We start from the raw sequence: 5,678 nt of genomic DNA on the forward strand, positions 1-5,678 counted from the left end.
CTGAAGACTGAGTGAATGTAGAAACAAATGAATGTAGATAGAGAAGAGCAGAGAAAAAGAGAGCTGACAATGGAGTCCTGGATTCTCTATCGTTTAGAGGTCAAATAGGAGAGATGCAAGCAGACTAGTCAGGCATGCATAGTGAGGGGGAAACCAGGAGAGTATGTTCTTGAAGCTGGGAGAGGAGCTTCCTTTACTAGAGAACAATCAGTCTGGTGAGGGGTCGAGTAAGTGGCATGGAGAATAAAGACCCTAGAATGGAGGTTATTGACAACCCGGAGGACAGCACCTTCAGAACGGACATGGTCCAGGCTTTGAGGGTGAGCACTTCAACTTGTTGCTTGTGTTGTTGCTACAGTTCTTATTATATCTAATAATGGTCTTTATTACAGGTAATAATCGGTAATATTTATTATAGGCAATAATAATAATAGGCTATTATTGAGGCCTTATTTGAGAGAATAGTATGTACAAAGGCATAGAGACCTTAAAAAATGGCATGACCATTCAGAAACTGGCATTAGTTGAATATGGCCAGAGCGTGTAGCATGAGAGGGAGGACGAGCGGGGAAGAAGATAGGAAAGAGTGGAGGTGATGTTGCACGGGGAGACAGGGCAGATTTAAAAACATCTTGTATACTAAACTATAAAGATTTTGCATTTTGTGCTGTAGACAAAGGGGAACCATAGAGAACTTAAATGCAAATCATATTATTCCAGAAGCATAGTTTTGGCAGCATTAAGGAGGACAAATTGGCTAAGAATAAAGCTTTCGGAGAAAGATGAAAGAGCTTGCATAAAGACGGTATCAGTGTGTCTAGAAGGGCTAAGGATTTGTAAGAGATTAAAGACTGAACTGATTGATGAACTGAATGTGAAGGAAAAAAGAATTAGTTGAGTATCCTTGAGTTCATCAGACTTCCCTACTTTATTAAGAACTATGCGGTATATTTTAATTTCACGTTATTTAGATTTTTTTTAGCATCCCCATATTAATCTGATAATATATGATCATTTTGGAAAACTGTGCAAGATTAACCTAAATTTGTGTACATACCAGGATTAATAATATAAGTTAACTATTGTTTAATACACACAAACACAAATACTGCATTAGTATCAGCATAGTTTGTAATTTAATTTTTAAAAATAAAGGCGAAGAACAAGAACTTTCCAGTTAACTGAGAGCTTTGAGTGGGTTGGGGCTTAGTCAAGGTTTTATAATATCTTAAACCAGTTGGAATATTTCTTCTGAAATATATGTTACAGCTAAAGATTCAAAAAAGAATTTGCTGTTCATATTAGAAAAACCTCTTTAAACTTGTTTCACTAGCAACCTCTGTTTTAGTTTGGAATTATTCACATTTGAACACAAGTTTCCTGAATTGCTTAATTTTTAACTCTAGTACTTCTGAGTGTAGGGCATATAAACACATGTTCAAATATGGCAGTTCCACAGTGTGGTTTCTCTGTGACCAAATAGGACTAATCAAATGCAATTACTTAAAATTGTACAGTTTTCACTACAATCATCATTGTAAATGCAAATTGAGGGGTTAGATTGAGAACAGTAATTTTACTGTTTAGAAAATAATGTTTTAGATCTGTAATACTCGTTCATCAATAAATAGATGAATGTTCCATGACACTGTTCAAGTGTTCTGGAAATGACAGGCTGAAAGGAAATTTATTTTCCAACTTTTTCATTCATGCACTGATAACCTAAAAGTTCAGCTTGGGTGCTTTGAGAGAAGTGCCACCAAGATTGTCAATAGGAAAGTTTCTTTCCACATCTTAAAATGCTTTGCCCACATTTCAGAGATAATTCTTGTGGACAAATCATATAGCTGGAACTCTTGTATTTTGCTACTTTTGAAAGATAAAATTGCCATTGTGAGTCAGGATCTCAGCCATATTAAAATGAAGGTTTGCTAAGTAAACATTAAACAACTAACAATTTCCATTAAGGGCAGTTTTTATATAGAAAGACAAAAACAGAAATATAAAAGTGAACAGCATAGTAGCTGATTAGCTAACAATTATTTAAGGATGAGGGGAATTAAAGAGTACTTTCTACATAATAATAAATAATACTGAATGAAGCCTCATGCTGACAGGAAATCTTGCCCTAAAAAACACCTTGGAAAAATTCTTTCAAAACCCTGGATATACTTTCAATTACAGTTAGTCCTTAATACTTGTGGGTTTTGCATCCCCAGATTCAAAAACAATGGGTCAAAAGTATTCAGAAAAAGCCAATAACAACAATAAAAAAACGTAATCTAATGACTATTTACATAACATTCTCATTGTATTAGGTATTATAATTTAGAGATGATTTTAAACATATGGGAGGATATGAGTAGGCTATTTCAAATGCTATGTCAATTTATATAAGGGACTTGAGCATCTGTGGATTTTAGTATCTGCAAGAGGTCCTAGAACCATTTTTCCATTAATAATGAAGGATGCCTATACTATCGTATTTGAGAATGGAACATTACCTAATTACGATTCTAGCTTTGTCTTTAACAAAGCTAAGTCATGACCAATTTTAAAGCATGCAGTAGGTACTTAATGTTTGAATTAATGTGTGAATGACAAATGTCACTTAAAAATACCAATTTTTTTAAAGAATAAAATCATCTCCTTTACAGCAACATGGATGCAGCTGGAGGCTATTATCCTAAGTGAATTAATGCAGGAAGAGAAAACCAAATACCACATGTTCTCACTTATGAGTGGGAGCTAAACATTTGGTACTCATGGACAGAAAGATGGCAACAATAGAAACTGCGGACTACCAGAGGAGGGAGGGAGGGGGAAAGGGTTGGAAAACTGTTGGGTACTATGCTCAGTACCTGGGTGACAGGATCATTCATACCCCAAACCTCAGCTTCACACAATATACCCTGGTAATATACCGACACATGGCCCCCCAAATCTAAAATAAAAGCTGAAAAGTAAATAAAAATACCCATTTTTGATTGCTAATCTTCAGTGAAAAAAAGGTATTGTGTTTATGTTACTAAAAATCAATCTTTACATGAAATACATGACAAAATACAGTTGGGCCTCATTGTTTGTGACTTCATATTTATAGATTTGCCTGCTCACTAAAATGTATTTCTAACCCCCAAGTCAATACTCATGGTGCTTTTGTGGTCACTTATAGACTATGTGCAGGGTGGGAAAAATGTGAGTGACCTAAAGTACACATTCCTAGCTGAGGTTGAGCAAAGCTGAACTCTGCTTTCTTGGTTCAGCCCTCAGATTGTAAATAAGTGTCCTTCTCATGGGCTGTTTAGTGCTCTGTTTATCACATTTTGTTGTTGGTAATAGTTTTGTTTACAGTGGTCCCCAAGCAAGTGCTAAAGTGCTGTCTAGGGTTTCTATACACAAGGCTGTGATTGCTCTACAGAGAAAATACATATGTTAAATATGCTTCATTCAGGCATGAGTTATGGTGCTGCTGGCCATTAGTTCAATGTTAATAAGTCAACAATACATGTTGAATCAGGTGTCTTTAAACAGAAACAAATAAAACAAGGTTATATATTGACCAGCTGACAAAAATGTGACCAGAGGCTTGTAGGGACTTAGCCCATTATTTACCCTAGAAGGAGTAGTTTAGTGTCTGCTAATTCAGTGTTTATGATGACTCTACAGAACATAACTACCAAGAATGACAATCGACTGTACTTACTGATGAAGTGATATGATACCTGAAGTTTACTTAAAAATAATCCACGGAGGCCAGGCAAAGGTGACTCATGTCTGTAATCCCAGTACTTTGTGAGGTCAAGGCAGGCAGATCACGAGGTCAGGAGTTCAAGACCAGCCTGATCAACATGGTGAAACCCTGTCTCTACTAAAAATACAAAAAATTATCCGGGCATGGTGGCATGCGCCTGTAAGCCCAGTTACTCAGGAGGCTGAGACAGGAGAATCTCTTGATCCTGTGAGGCAGAGGCTGCAATGAGCCAAGATTGAGCCATTACATTCTAGCCTGGGTGACAGAGAGAGACTCCGTCTCAAAAAAATAAAAATAAAAATAATTCATAGAGGCATAGGGAATTTGGATCCAGCATAGATGAAACAAATGGGCAATGAGTTGAAAGTTGTTCAAGTTACATGATGGGTGCCTGGAGCTCACTCAACTATTTTTTCTATTTTTGTATATGTTTGGCATTTTCCAAGGTAGAGCGTTGTGTTTTGTTTTTTTTTTTAATTCCATTCTGAGTATTTAAAAACTTGAATTCCAAAAATTTTCATGAACTTTTGATGCTCCCTGTGAATTTTAGTGATTGATTAGAAATTTTCCTATTTTTTCCCTTCCTTTGTTTTCTCCTGCTTTAACCTATTCTACTGTTATAGCTAAAAGAGAATGAAAGGTGGGGGGTGGGGAGTTGGGGAGGGATAGCATGGGGAGAAATGCCAGATATAGGTGAAGGGGAGGAAGGCAGCAAATCATACTGCCACGTATGCACCTATGCAACAATCTTGCATGTTCTTCACATGTACTCCAAAACCTAAAATGCAATAAAAAAAAAAATGAAGGGAGGTTCGAACAAAATCTGAGGCCTATGATAGGAAGTTAATTGAACTTTGCAAACCTAGAAAAAGTATGTTACGTCTTGTAAGAGTCCCCCTACCTTTCCAGTACCATCAAAACGCTAAGTAAGTGTGCTGTTGTCAGAGAGTTCATCTACAAAACTCTCTTTCCTGCCTCAAGGATTCAGTGACATCCTGTGTTTGTTTGCTCTTCTGAGAATACATTCTACATGGGAATCCTCTTTATAGGATTAACCTTTACACACCAAATTTTGCTTTAATTGTAGACCATTTTCTTTTTAGTTTCATATTGACCTTGACCTTTCAGTATGGAGAAGGATCTCAGGCCTGCTGTGGCTACATGAGACATGTTTAAGCTAACAGATGAGGTTAGCTTACAGAGAGGGAGGAATAGGTCACCAGCTCTGTTTGTTTGTTTGTTTTTAATAAAATAGCAGCCAAACTGAATAAAACAGGAAGAAAATACAAGGAAAACAACATAATTGTACCTTGTGCTTTCCTAATGTTTTCTGCCTGTAGAGCTCAAAATATTCTCCAAATATGACCTCAAACATCAGCAGATCCAAGGTACAGACAGGACAAGCATTATTACTCTCATCTGAAAGATGAGGTCAAGCATGGCCGGGAGTTGACAGAGCCAGGATGAGGACTCAGAACTTGACTCCCATTCAGCGACCAGCAAAACTAACTCCAGGACCCCTACTCTTCCATTGCTGAGTGCTTCTTCTTCCTTCCTTACCTAAGTATACCCTGTTTTCTCACCACAGGTCTCTTGGGATAGCTCTTCTATCAGTGAGATCTTCCCTGACCTTCCTCTCTAAGCAATATCTCTCCATCTCCATCCCACCTCTGCCATCACTCTTTTCTCTTTTCCAGCTTTGTTTTTTTTTTTTTTTCCTTATCATCTGTCACACTGTTTATTTCTGATATCTCTTCATTAGGATGACCCAGTACTGAAGATCGTATTGTCATAACTCCAATGCCTGTTGAGCCCATAGTGGGTGCTGAGTAAACATTTGTTGACTAAATTTCCTCTTTTATTAAACCCATTTTTAGTTAAGAATCAAATAACTCAAAGTGGAGAAGGCTCAGTACCTTTCTCT

Source organism: Aotus nancymaae, unplaced genomic scaffold (assembly GCF_030222135.1).
Source record: "Aotus nancymaae isolate 86718 unplaced genomic scaffold, 86718_ANA_hifiasm-v0.15.2.pri h1tg000008l, whole genome shotgun sequence".
Taxonomy (NCBI): domain Eukaryota; kingdom Metazoa; phylum Chordata; class Mammalia; order Primates; family Aotidae; genus Aotus; species Aotus nancymaae.